The following is a 14,671-nucleotide window of genomic DNA, read 5'->3' as shown; positions in this document are numbered from 1 at the left end:
TATCTATTGGGACAAAATGACTGCGTTAGACAATGATGCGTCTTCATCCGTTGAGAGGGAACATAGGGCAAGAAGGTTGATTTACCTGCGGGAGCTGCCGAGATCAAATTAACTAGGCCGTTGCCAAACAAGGCCTCACCTTCATAGGGAAGAGACTCCCTTTCTTCTTGGAGTCAGCATCAGCATTCCCTTGGTGAATCCACAATGCCCTCCTATCCGAGACTGCCATGAAATTGGCCCGTGAACTCAAGAGTCCTATATCCCTTGCAGTCGTAAGTATGCTGCAGTGTCCTTGATATGATCCAACGTAAGGAGTATCCCATCTCTCCAAGATATCTATATCGGAAGACAAGGTATTCGACCAATTCTTGAATACTACTACTCACCCATGCGCATGTAATGTCAGGTCTAAGTAATATACCCGTGGTTACATAACTAGAAATAATGTAGCTTCCTGCATACGATCCGCTGGATTTGTGACAGGGCCCCGTGCAGAACAGGGGGTGACTCCCACTTTATTCTGTCCGCAGCAGTAAATGAATAAACAATCGGAAACCTTTTGGGGATTTGAAACCATCTTGTCGAGCTGGCCCAGACTTTCTCAAACAGAGATGGAGGAACGTTACATCAGCTTTCATTATATATCTATATATACATACATATAGACCCCTTTGTCAGGAACAGCAGGGTCCTCAGTGATGTTAATATGTCCTTAATATCCACAATCATGTACTGAATGCTCCTTGCCAATATTGGATCTAATCAGGAAATATTATGGTCGACATAGGAATCAGTATCCGAGTCAGTATCAGTGTGTAGTAACATTTTTGCGGGCCTGAGGGAAAAGAAGCATAGCCATGAACATCACATCTATTCTCTACGTCTGTGTCTGGGACACAGATTTATCCAACCTCACTCTGATATTATTGAAACTTTCACCCAGTCAGTTATTGGTGGTGCCAACAGGGCCACCATCATATGTCTGCATTCCTAATATAGTTTCCTCTTGGGAAAAACATTCAGCCACCGACATGTTGACACACATGTACCAAGTACCCACAGACACATCGGCTTATGGGGGATAGACCTACAGTAAATCTGTCAGAGGGACAGAGAGGATTTTTCAGCTCACAACCCAGCGCCAAAAGTACACAGTCTGGGAAATAATAAACTCTATAGTGATAGACTATAGATGTGCTGGTGAGGTGAGGAAGAAGCCCCGCCGCTGTAATGGCACGCTTCTGTCCCGCTCAGAAACAAATAATTAATTACGCTGGCGGGGTAAGGACAGTGCCCAGGCACTAATGTCCACTTTTGCCAGCCTTTTGTGAGGAATTTATGCTGCCCAGGGTGCCCCCCCCCCCACCCACATGCCCTGCACCCTGCAGTGCCTGTGTTTGTGTGGAAGCATGGCGCACAGCATTCCGCTCGCTGCGTGGTACCTCAGAATGCCGTCACTGGAGAAGAAGTCTTCTGTTCTTCTGCTACTCGCCTGTCTTCTGACTTCTGGCTCTGTAAGGGGGTGATGGCAGGCTACGGGAGTGGGCATCTAGGCGTATCCAGCGATCAGCACCCTCAGGAGCTAATGGTGTCCTGTCAGCCAGAAGCAGAGCCATTGAACTCACTAGAAGTTGGTCATACTTCTCTCCCCTAAGTTCCACGAAGCAGGGAGACTGTTGCCAGCAGCCTCCCTGAAAATAAGAAAAACTAACATAAGTCTTTTCAGAGAAACTCAGTAGAGCTCCCCTGTAGTGCATCCAGTCTCACTGGGCACAATTCTAAAACTGGAGTCTGGAGGAGGGGCATAGAGGGAGGAGACAGTTCACACCCTTTGAAAGTCTTAAAGTGCCCATGTCTCCTGCGGATCCCGTCTATACCCCATGGTTCTTAATGTGATCCCAGCATCCTCTAGGACGTATGAGAAAACAAATAACGCACACACGAGGAGGAGAGAACAAAGGAAGCTATAAGGAGGGGAGGGGAGGGGGGGGGGGAGGTAAGGTAGTAAAGGGATATTGGATAAACTACAACCTTATACATATTCATTAATGTACCAGTAGTTAGAAGTAGAAGAGCTCTAACAGAAACCACAAAGCTTATCTAAAGCCACACCACACTGGATATGCCCAATCTCATTTGATCTTTGAAGCAAAGCAGTATTGGACTTTGTTACTACCAAGCAGTCTCCCATCCATGTATTATCAGATTCTTTAGGTGTTTTTAAACTACCAACACCCTTTTCTTGGTACTGTACATTTAATTTTTACACATATTCTTTTATGTACCAGAAGTTAGAAGTAGAAGAGCTCTAACAGAAACCATGAGCTCATCTACAGCCACAGCACACTGGATTTGCCCAATCTCTCCTGATCATGGAAGCTGAGCAGTGTTGGTCCTGGTTTTAGTACTTGGATGGGAGACCACCAGGAAATACCAGGAGCTGTGTGTATTTTTACAATACCAACAACGTTCTCTTGATGCATTCCATTTTGAAACATTGGGGCAGATCTATTAAGCCTGGTGAACTGATAAAGTGCAAGGTGATAAAGTACCAGCCAGTCAGCTCCTAACTGTCATTTTTCAAACCCAGCCTGTGACATGGCAATTAGGAGCTGATTGGCTGGTACTTTATCACCATGCAAATTATCATTTCACCAGGTTTAATAAATCGTCCGCTTATTCATTTATGTACGAGTAGTTAGAAGTAGAAGAACTCTAACAGAAACCACTAAGCTCATCTACAGCCACACCACACTGTATATGCCCAATATCACCTGATCTTAGGCCTGGTTTGTTCTTGGATGTGAGACCACCTGGGAATACCAGGTGCTGTAGGTAGTTTTATACTACCAACACCGTTCTCTTGATGCATTCTATTTTGAAACTTATTCATTGATGTAGAAGTTAGAAACAGCAAAAATCGTCTACAGCCGCATCACACTGGATATGTCCAATCCAGTGGCGTAACTAGAAATTTTTCTCCCCCAAGCCAAGAAATTCTTTGGCGCCCCCCCCCCCCCCCCCCCCTTCATGCTCCATAATTGGGAGTAAGAAAGGGATAAATATGCGCGCGCCTAAATAAAAAAAGGGGCGTGGTTTTGTCGGAGTGGGCGTGGTTTCGCATAAAGGGGCGTGGCATTGCAGGAAAAGACTACCTTATACCCCAGTTTTGCAACCTGCACGCCCATACGTTGGCCACCACAGTAAAGAAAAATAATCCTGATTCATGCCCCTTACATTATTTGTCATTTTTCCTCCTTATAGTAATGCCCAGTATACATTATGCCACATACTGCAATGGCCCTTAGACATTATGCCGCACACAATAATGCACGACACAATATGCACACACTGTAATGCCCCCGACACATTATGCCACACACCGTAATGTCTGTGACACATTATGCCACACACCGTAATGCTTGTGACACATTATGACAGGAATCGCAATGCCCGTTATACATTATGCTACACACTGCAATGCCCCTGATACATTATAGCACATACAATGTCTGTGACACATTATGACACACACCGCAATGTCCGTGATACATTATGCCACACACTGCAATGCCCGATACATTATAGCACATACAATGCCTGTGACACATTATGCCACACACTGCAATGACCTTGAGACATTATACCACAATGCCCGTGATATAGTATACCATACACCGTAATGCCTGTGACACATACCGCAATGCCCTGCCCGTTATACCCTATGCCACACATCGCAATGCCCGTTATGTATTATGCCACACTGCAATGACCCTGAGACATTATACCACATACCACAATGCCCGTGATATAGTATACCACACACCGTAATGCCTGACACATTATGACACACACCGCAATGTCCGTGATACATTATGCCACACACTGCAATGACCCTGAGACATTATACCACATATCACAATGCCCGCGATATAGTATACCATACACCGTAATGCCTGCGACACATTATGACACACACCGCAATGTCCGTGATACATTATGCCACACACCGTAATGCCCATTACACATTAAGTCCTACAGTAAGGCTTCTAATTACTTTTCAATTACCTGCTCGTTGTCAGGGGTTTCATGCACTGGGTGTCATGCTCGTTGCCAGGGGTTTCATGCTCTTGGTTCCATGCACGGTGCCAGGGGTTTTCATGCTCAGGGTGTCATGCTCGTTGCCAGGGGTTTCATGCACTGGGTGTCATGCTCGTTGCCAGGTGTTTCATGCACTGGGTGTCATGCTCGTTGCCAGATGTTTCATGCACTGGGTGTCATGCTCGTTGCTAGGATGTAGTCCTTGTTGCTAGGGCTGTGCTCCCAGTGCCACATATGTCCCCAGTGCCAGATATTCCCCCACGGTGCCAGGTACTTACATGCCCCAGTGCCAAATATAGTCGTCCCCCCCATGTGCCAGGTACACATATGCCCCCAGTGCCAGATATTCCCCCCCAGTGCCATATATGCCCCCAGTGCCAGATATTCCCCCCAGTGCCATATATGCCCCCCGTGCCATATATGCCCCCAGTGCCAGATACCCCCCCCAGTGCCATATATGCCCCCAGTGCCAGATATTCCCCCCCAGTGCCATATATGCCCCAGTGCCAGATATCCCCCCCAGTGCCAGATATGCCCCCAGTGCCAGATATTCCCCCCAGTGCCAGAAATGCCCCAGTGCCAGATATTCCTCCCTCCCCCCCCGTGCCATATATGCCCCCAGTGCCAGATATTTACCCCCCCCCCCGCCGTCGCTTTTTGGAGGGACACGGAGGGCACAGCTCGTCTCTCCTGTGTCCCTCCTGCTGCATCATCTCCGGCGGCCGCGGGTCTAATAGGGGGAAGTGCCGGTTCGTGAGCCAATTAGAGCTCACGGACGGCACTTCCCCCTATTAGACCCGCGGCCGCCGGAGATGATGCAGCAGGAGGGACACAGGGAGGCGCGCTGTGTGCCCTCCGTGTCCCTCCAAAAAGCGGCGGAGGGAAGGAGACTGCAGACTGACATGCGGACGCTCATCCGCATGTCAGTCTGCTGTAAATCAGTGGCGCCCCCGCAGCCCCTCGCCCCCAAGCCACCGCGAGGACTGCGGGGGCAGTAGTTACGCCACTGGTCCAATCTCATCTGATGATGGAAGCTAAGCAGTGTTGTGCCTGGTTTGTTTTTGGATTTCAAGTCCTGCCTTCTGGTTTGGCCACGGCACCTCGGATATTCACCAAGGTCATGGCCGTGATGACGACCCTTCACCATCAGAGAATCAGGATCCTGCCAAATCTGGACGACTTGCTGATCCTGGTGAACTCCCAAGAGGTTCTCCACAGTTATCTGGAACTGGCGGTCCAATTCCTAAAAGTCCACGGGTGGCTCATCAACTGAAAAAAGTCCTCGCTGGTCCCTGCTCGGAACATTGTGCACCTAGGGGCACTGCTGGACACACACAGCCAACAATTGTTTCTGTCTCCAGAGAAAGTCCTGAAAATTCAGGACAGTATCGTCCTCTCTCGCCCAAGAGTGTTGATACACACGGCGATGCAAGTACTAGACCTCATGGTGTCGGCTTTCGATATGGTAGAGTACGCTCAATTTCATTACCGCCCTCTGCAGAGGTTAATCCTCTCCAAGTGGGACGGCCTGCCTCATCGGATGATGTCTCAAATGATCTCCTTGTCTCCGGAGGTTCGTCTGACACTGAGCTGGTGGCTACAGGACCAACAGTTGAGCAGGGGCCATCCCTTCTGGATCTCCAACTGTGTCCTCCTGACAATGGATGCCAGTCTTTTGGGCTGGGCCATGGTGTTGGAGCAACACTTTCTCCAGGGTCGGTGGACCAGGGAGGAATCTCTCCTCCTGATATACATTCTGGAATTGCAGGCAGTGTTCAATTAATTGACACTGGCCCTGCCTCTAGTACAGAACAGGCCTGTTCAAGTACAATCTGACAACGCCACCACGGTAGTGTACACAAATCATCAAGGCGGCACTCGAAACTGCATGGCAAAGCTGGAAGTATCAAAAATCCTCCGTTGGGTAGAAAGTCATCTGACAGCAATATCGGCAGTGTTCATTCCCGGAGTCCTCAACTAGGAAGCGGATTTCCTCAGTCGTCAGGACGTTCACGCTGGAGAGTGGAGAGGCCGCAGCAGAAATGTCTGCACTGGTGTCAGTAGGTGACTGAGGCAGGGATGACTGGGAGATAGTGGGTGACTGAAGCATGTATGAGTGGGAGATAGTGGGTGACTGAGGCCGGGGTGACTGGGAGATAGTGGGTGACAGGGAGATAGTGGGTTACTGAGGGAGGGGTGATAGGAAGGGGTTGGGTAAGTATGGGAAGAAAGTGGGTGACAGGTATAATAAATGACTAAGGCAGGGGTGATAGGGAGATAGTGGATGACTGTGGCAGGGGTGACAGGGACAGTAAGAGACTGAGGCAGGGGTGACAGGGATAGTGGCTGACTGAGGCAGGGGTGACTGGGAGATAGTGGGTGACTGAGGCAGGGTTGACAGGGATAGTGGGTGACTGAAGCAGGGGTGATAGGGTGACAGTGGGTGACTAAAGCAGGGGTGACTGGTATAGTGGGTGACTGAGGCAGGGATCGCAGATATAGTGGTTGACTGAGGCAGCGGTGACTGGGAGATAGTGGGTAACTGAGGCAGGGGTGACAGGGAAAGTGTGTGACTCAGGCAGGGGTGATAGGGAGATAGTGGGCTGCATATCTCTGCCTCACTGCAGCAGCACATTCCTGCTTCAATGACAGCAGCACATCCCTACCTCACTTATAGCAGCACATCCCTGCCTCGCTGACAGCAGCACATCCCTGCCTCGCTGACAGCAGCACATCCCTGCCTCGCTGACAGCAGCACATCCCTGCTTCGCTGACAGCAGCACATCCCTGCTTCGCTGACAGCAGCACATCCCTGCCTCGCTGACAGCAGCACATCCCTGCCTCGCTGACAGCAGCACATCCCTGTCTCGCTGACAGCAGCACAGCACTGCTTCGCTGACAGCAGCACATCACTGCTTCACTACCAGCAGCACATCCCTGCCTCACTGGCAGCAGCACATCCCTGCCTTACTGACAGCTGTATATAGGGCCTAATTCAGACCTGATCCCTGCTGTGCATATTCACACAACAGGAGATCAGGTCTGAAGTGCGTGTGTGCTGGTGCCGCAGTGCACCGGCACATGCCAGAGATGCGATCAGCATCTCTGCCCAGTGAGCGCCTCTGCCTGATTGACAGGCAGAGGCGGTCACTGGGCAGGAGGAGTCGGGCCAGCGGCGTTGTGCCGCCATTTTGGGGGCACAGTCAGGACAACGCAGACATGACCAGACCGTATGGGGGCGGGCCGTGACGGCTGCGTGACCCGGACAGCAACGGGCCTTATTTACTAAAATCTCAGATAAATTTTATGGCATTTATGTGCAGTCTAGTTTGCACAGTTGATAGAGTGTTGATCTTGCACTATCAATGTAAGCCTCACATAGGTTTGATACACATGTAAGTTTGTTTTTATTTTACTACATTGTGGTTTGTGGCTCTATACCATGTAATGCATGTCTTTTAACAGTAGTCAAGTCTTCCAATGTGCTTGTTAGTGAAACCCAATAGATAGCTTTATTTTATTTTGTTTCTTCAAATATTGAATGCATATGTCTTATAACTTTTTTTTTTTTCAATATACAGGTTGAGTATCTGTATATACATTTTTATTATAAGATTTTCAATGACACAAGTACATCCAAGTTGCAGATTATGGATTGTGAAGGACAAATCAACCATATAAACAATTTAAGCAATTTAAATTGCATGCAGGTAGTAGAATATCAAACTCCTTGGATGAGAGTTGGTCGTAATAAACTAGGATAGAAAAGAATAAAGTAGAAAATAAGATTTTAAACCTACCGGTAAATCTTTTTCTCGTAGTCCGTAGAGGATGCTGGGGACTCCGTAAGGACCATGGGGATAGACGGGCTCCACAGGAGACATGGGCACTTTAAGAAAGACTTTAGTTCTGGGTGTGCACTTGCTCCTCCCTCTATGCCACAGTTAGAGAAACTGTGCCCAGAGGAGACGGACAGTATGAGGAAAGGATTTTGTTAATCCAGGGCAAGATTCATACCAGCCACACCAATCACACCGTATAACTTGTGATAAACTACAAAGTTATCAGTATGAAAAAACAACATAGCATCAGTGCAGGACCGATGCAACTATAACATAACCCTTATTGAAGCAATAACTATATACAAGTATTGCAGAAGTAGTCCGCACTTGGGACGGGCGCCCAGCATCCTCTACGGACTACGAGAAAAAGATTTACCAGTAGGTTTAAAATCTTATTTTCTCTAACGTCCTAGAGGATGCTGGGGACTCCGTAAGGACCATGGGGATTATACCAATGCTCCAAAACGGGCGGGAGAGTGCGGATGACTCTGCAGCACCGATTGAGCAAACATGAGTTCCTCCTCAGCCAGGGTATCAAACTTATAGTATTTTGCAAAGGTGTGTGAACCCGACCAAGTAGCAGCTTGACACAGCTGTAGTGCCGAGACCCCTCGGGCAGCCGCCCAAGAAGAGCCCACTTTCCTCGTGGAATGGGCCTTGACCGATTTCAGTAACTGCAATCCAGCCATAGAATGCGCTTGCTGAATCGTGTTACAAATCCGGCGAGCAATAGCCTGCTTTGAAGCAGGGGCACCAATCTTGTTGGTTGCATACAGGACAAACAGCGCTTCAGTTTTCCTGACTCTAGCCGTCCTGGCCACGTAAATTTTCAAAGCCCTAACCACATCAAGTAACTCGGAATCCTCCAAGTCACGCGTAGCCACAGGCACCACAATAGGTTGGTTCATATGAAAAGATGAGACCACTTTTGGTAGGAATTGAGGACGGGTCTGCAATTCCGCTCTATCCACATGGAATACCAAATATGGGCTTTTATGTGACAAAGCCGCTAATTCCGACACTCGCCTAGCCGAAGCCAAGGCTAATAACATGACCACCTTCCATGTGAGATATTTTAACTCCACTGTTTTAAGTGGTTCAAACCAGTGTAATTTTAGAAAACTTAACACCACGTTAAGGTCCCAAGGTGCCACCGGAGGCACAAAAGGAGGCTGAATATGCAGCACTCCTTTTACAAAAGTCTGAACTTCTGGAAGAGAAGCCAATTCTTTTTGAAAGAAAATGGATAAGGCCGAAATCTGGACCTTAATAGAGCCTAATTTTAGGCCCAAATTCACTCCAGTTTGTAGGAAGTGAAGGAAACGGCCCAGATGGAATTCTTCCGTAGGAGCATTCCTGGCCTCACACCAAGAAACATAATTTCGCCATATACGGTGTAATGTTTTAACGTTACATCCTTCCTAGCCTTTATCAGCGTAGGGATGACCTCAACCGGAATGCTAGGATCCGGCATTCAACCGCCATGCCGTCAAACGCAGCCGCGGTAAGTCTTGGAACAGACAGGGCCCCTGATGCAACAGGTCCTGTCTTAGAGGGAGAGGCCACAGATCTTCTGTGAGCATTTCCTGCAGATCCGGATACCAGGTCCTCCGTGGCCAATCTGGAACAATGAGGATTGTTCTCACTCCTCTTTGTCTTATTATCCTCAACACCTTGGGTATGAGAGGAAGAGGAGGAAATACATAGACCGACCGGAACACCCACGGTGTCACTAGGGCGTCTACAGCTACTGCCTGAGGGTCTCTTGACCTTGCGCAATACCTCTGTAGCTTTTTGTTGAGCCGGGACGGCATCATGTCTATCTGTGGCAGTTCCCACCGACTTGTAATCTGTGCAAAGACTTCCTGATGAAGTCCCCACTCTCCCGGATGTAGGTCGTGTCTGCTGAGGATGTCTGCTTCCCAGTTGTCCACTCCCGGAATGAACACTGCTGACAGTGCGCTTGCGTGATTCTCCACCCAGCAAAGAATTCTGGTGGCTTGTGCCATCGCCACTCTGCTTCTTGTGCCGCCTTGGCGGTTTACATGAGCCACTGCGGTGACGTTGTCTGACTGGATCAGAACCGGTTGGTCGCAAAGTAAGGTCTCCGCTTGACGTAGGGCATTGTATATGGCCCTTAGTTCCAGGATGTTGATGTGAAGACAAGTCTCTTGACTTGACCAAAGACCTTGGAAATTTCTTCCCTGTGTGACTGCTCCCCAACCTTGGAGGCTTGCGTCTGTGGTCACCAGGATCCAGCCCTGAATGCTGAATCTGCGTCCCTCGAGAAGGTGAGCACTCTGCAGCCACCACAAGAGTGATACCCTGACCCTGGGGGACAGGGTGATCAACCAATGCATCTGTAAATGTGACCCGGACCACTTGTCCAGTAGGTCCCATTGGAAAGTCCTCGCATGGAACCTGCCGAATGGAATGGCCTCGTATGATGCCACCATCTTTCCCAGGACTCGAGTGCAGTGATGCACTGACACCTGTTTTGGTTTCAATAGGTTCCTGACAAGAGTCATGAGTTCCTGGGCCTTTTCTATCAGGAGATAAACCCTCTTCTGGTCTGTGTCCAGAATCATGCCCAAGAAAGACAGACGAGTAGTAGGAATCAACTGCGACTTCGGGATATTGAGAATCCAGCCGTGTTGCTGTAACACTTTCAGTGAAAGTGATACGCTGTTCAGCAACTGCTCTCTTGATCTCGCTTTTATGAGATCGCCCAAGTACGGGATAATTGTGACACCTTGCTTGCACAGGAGCACCATCATTTCCGCCATTACCTTGGTGAAAATTCTCAGGGCCATGGAGAGACCAAACAGCAACGTCTGAAATTGGCAATGACAGTCCTGTACCGCAAATCTGAGTTACGCCTGATGAGGTGGATAAATGGGGACATGAAGGTATGCATCCTGTACACAAATGCGGACAACAGGTGTCAAGCCGTGTGTTGCCTTTGTCAAGCTGTAATAAGTAGGGCTAAGGACGTTAAACACCTCGGAACATCCTCCCTTATACGTCACCTGCAGCGCATTCATCATAAGTCAGTGACAAGTTCAAAAACTTTGGATGACAGCGGAAGCAGTCCACTAACCACTAAATCCCTTCCTCTTGTAACAAAGCTCCTGCAAACCACACCACCAACTCCCTCAGTGTCAATTTCCTCCTTAGACAGGAGAGCCAATAGTCCTGCAGGCCATGTCACTGGCAAGTCTGACGAGTCCTCTCCTGCCTGGGATTCCTCCGATGCATCCTTAAGTGTAACGCCTACTGCTGCTGGCGCTGCTGTTGTTGCTGCTGGGAGTCGATCGTCATCCCAGAGGGGAAGTCGGAAGACCACTTGTACTTCTTCCAGTAAGCAATTGACTGTCCAACAGTCCTTTGCGAGGAAGATGAAATATCACAGCAGTCATCCTGCTGCAAAGCGGATAACTCAGGTCTGGGTGGTGAGAAACGTGGTTCCGGTATCCATCGTTAATTTAGAGGCAACTAGAGACTTGATTGAGGTACTGTGTCCCCGGTACCAAATACCCTCTAGGTTCCATTTCTCTAGGCAGGCGATACCGAAAATGTACACAGACCTCAGAAAAAGAGTCACCAGTGTCCTAAAAAATGCAGTTGTACCCAATGTCCACTTGTCTGTGGTTAAGTGGAGCAGGGCAGACTCAGGACTATATGACTGTGACAGCCCACTGGGTAGATGTATTGCCTCCCGCAGCAAGAACAGCAGCGGCGGCACCAGTAGCAGCATCTCGCAATTGCCAACTCGTTCCTAGGCAGGCTACGCTTTGTATCACCGCTTTCCATAAGAGGCACACAGCTGACAACCTCTTACGGAAACTGAGGAACATCATCGCAGAATGGCTTACCCCAATTGAACTCTCCTGGGGATTTGTGACATCGGACAACGCCACCAATATTGTGCGTGCATTACATCTGGGCAAATTCCAGCATGTCCCATGTTTTGCACATACATTGAACTTGGTGGTGCAGAATTATTTAAAAAACGACAGGGGCGTGCAAGAGATGCTGTCGGTGGCCCGAAGAATTGCGGGCCACTTTCTGCCTTCAGCCACCGCATGCCGAAGACTGGAGCACCACCAAACATTCCTGAACCTGCCCTGCCATCATCTGAAGCAAGAGGTGGTAACGAGGTGGAATTCAACCCTCTATATGCTTCAGAGGATGGAGGAGCAGCAAAAGGCCATTCAAGCCTATACATCTGCCCACGATATAGGCAAAGGAGGGGGAATGCACCTGACTCAAGCGCAGTGGAGAATGATTTCAACGTTGTGCAAGGTTCTGCAACCCTTTGAACTTTCCACACGTGAAGTCAGTTCAGACACTGCCAGCCTGAGTCAGGTCATTCCCCTCATCAGGCTTTTGCAGAAGAAGCTGGAGACATTGAAGGAGGAGCTAAAACAGAGCGATTCAACTAGGCATGTGGGACTTGTGGATGGAGCCCTTAATTTGCTTAACCAGGATTCAATCTGTTGAAATCAGAGCACTACATTTTGGCCGCCGTGCTCGATCCTAGATTTAAAACCTACATTGTATCTCTCTTTCCGGCAGACACAAGTCTGCAGAGGTTCAAAGACCTGCTGGTGAGAAAATTGTCAAGTCAAGCGGAACGTGACCCGTCAACAGCTCCTCCTTCACATTCTCCCGCAACTGGGGGTGCGAGGAAAAGGCTAAGAATTCCGAGCCCACCCGCTGGCGGTGATGCAGGGCAGTCTGGAGTGAGTGCTGACATCTGGTCCAGACTGAAGGACCTGGCAACGATTACTGACATGTCGTCTACTGTCACTGCATATGATTCTGTCACCTTTGAAAGAATGGTGGAGAAAAAGAGGCAATTTGGAGGCCCTTGCACAAACTGGCTTTATTCTACCTAAGTTGCCCTCCCTCCAGTGTGTACTCCGAAAGAGTGTTTAGTGCGGCCGCTCACCTTGTCAGCAATCGGCGTACAAGGTTGCTTCCAGAAAATGTGGAGAAGATGATGATCATCAAAATTAATTATAATCAATTCCTCCGTGGAGACATTCACCAGCAATTGCCTCCAGAAAGTACACAGGGATCTGAGATGGTGGATTCCAGTGGGGACGAATTAATAATCTGTGAGGAGGGGGATGTACACAGTGAAAGGGGTGAGGAATCGGAGGATGATGAGGTGGACATCTTGCCTCTGTAGAGCCAGTTTGTGCAAGGAGAGATTGATTGATTCTTTTTTGGTGGGGGCCCAAACCAACCAGTCATTTCAGTCAGTCGTGTGGCAGACCCTGTCGCTGAAATGATGGGTTCGTCAATGTTTTTCTTTTCAATCTAAGCCCCTGCAGTTTTCTGTAAGCATCTGCTTCGCTATGATGATCAACAAGTCACAAGGGAAAACACTCAGGGCTGGAGGCGTAGATCTTAGGACCAGCTGCTACAAGCATGGCAGAGGTGTCACTATCACTGGTGACACCCAGAGAGGCGGCGAGGGAGATTGTAATGCAGTGCGCGCAGATAAGCAGCGCAATGGTAAAAAGGAGGCATGGTCTCATAGGTAGGGGTGTGGCCTGAATCACCATTTTGTTGCTGCGGGTATCCCGGGGGTTGGGGGCTGTACCCGGGGACTAGTGTGTGAGTGGTGCTGGCTCCTGCACAGTGACAGAAACTGGGTGTTGCACGTAATGTCACAGTGAAACACCCATATTCTGTCACTGAAGAAGAGCCGGCACTTTGGTGTCACCCCCCTTGGCGGGTGACACTCGGGTGTGTGCCGCAACCCCGTTGTGATGCCACTGACCCATGGGAAGCTTTACGTGGCTTACCCATGTGTTAGTAGCCCCAAGCATCTTTTGTGTTAGTCCCTGAAGAAAAACTTCAAATATTGTTTACAATTTTGTAATCAATGGTCTAATTCAGTATGGATTGCAAATTCTGCTAAGTAACAGAATTTGCAATCCTTTGGTTCGCATGCTGGGGCCACCCATCACAGGGCATGGCCACCCAGCATGCCGCCTCCCTTCTTGACCACGCTGAAATTGCAGTCTCAGTGCAGTTCAGCGTGATCATAAAAAATGGGTTAGCCTGCTGTTGGTGCAGACTGTACGTGTGCGCAGGAAGCCGCCACCATTTCTGTGATCGCAACGGCTGCATGTGATGTCATGCAGCCGCTCTGACCACGCCTCCTGTTTCTCCGTTGAAGCCCTGCCCCCGCACCGCTCCATCTCCGACTTTGAAATGGAGTGTTGCTGACCCCCCCCCCCCCCCCCGCACCGATTGACAGTCACAGAAAATGCAGGCGCATGCGTATGCTCTTAGCAATTTTTGCAGTTGGATTGCTTATTGTGATTGCAATCCAACCTGAATCAGGCTCTATTACCTATCACAATGCACTGCAGGTAGTACAAAATGGGGTTAATATAGGAGAAAACCCCCCAGAGCTGTGCTCCTTAACTGTCCCTGGTGGCTAGTGGAGCGGCTGCCCAGTAATCAGTGTCCACGCCAGTGCGCACACGGCCCGCCCCCTACTGCCACGCTGGATCACGGTATAGTGTGGGCACAGAAGCCCCTTACCTCCCTTTCATCAGCGGCCTCGTGATCCCGGAGGGCGGTGTGTGTGTGACTGACCTTAGGAAGAAACCGGAGCCTCCGCTGCAGTGACCCAGCAACCAGGGCACGGGAGTATACTGCGCCGCTGGGAGTGATGGAGCTGCAGTAAAGATGTCTATTAGACC

Source organism: Pseudophryne corroboree, unplaced genomic scaffold (assembly GCF_028390025.1).
Source record: "Pseudophryne corroboree isolate aPseCor3 unplaced genomic scaffold, aPseCor3.hap2 scaffold_607, whole genome shotgun sequence".
Lineage (NCBI taxonomy): Eukaryota > Metazoa > Chordata > Amphibia > Anura > Myobatrachidae > Pseudophryne > Pseudophryne corroboree.
Note: the sequence above shows the minus strand (reverse complement) of the source record.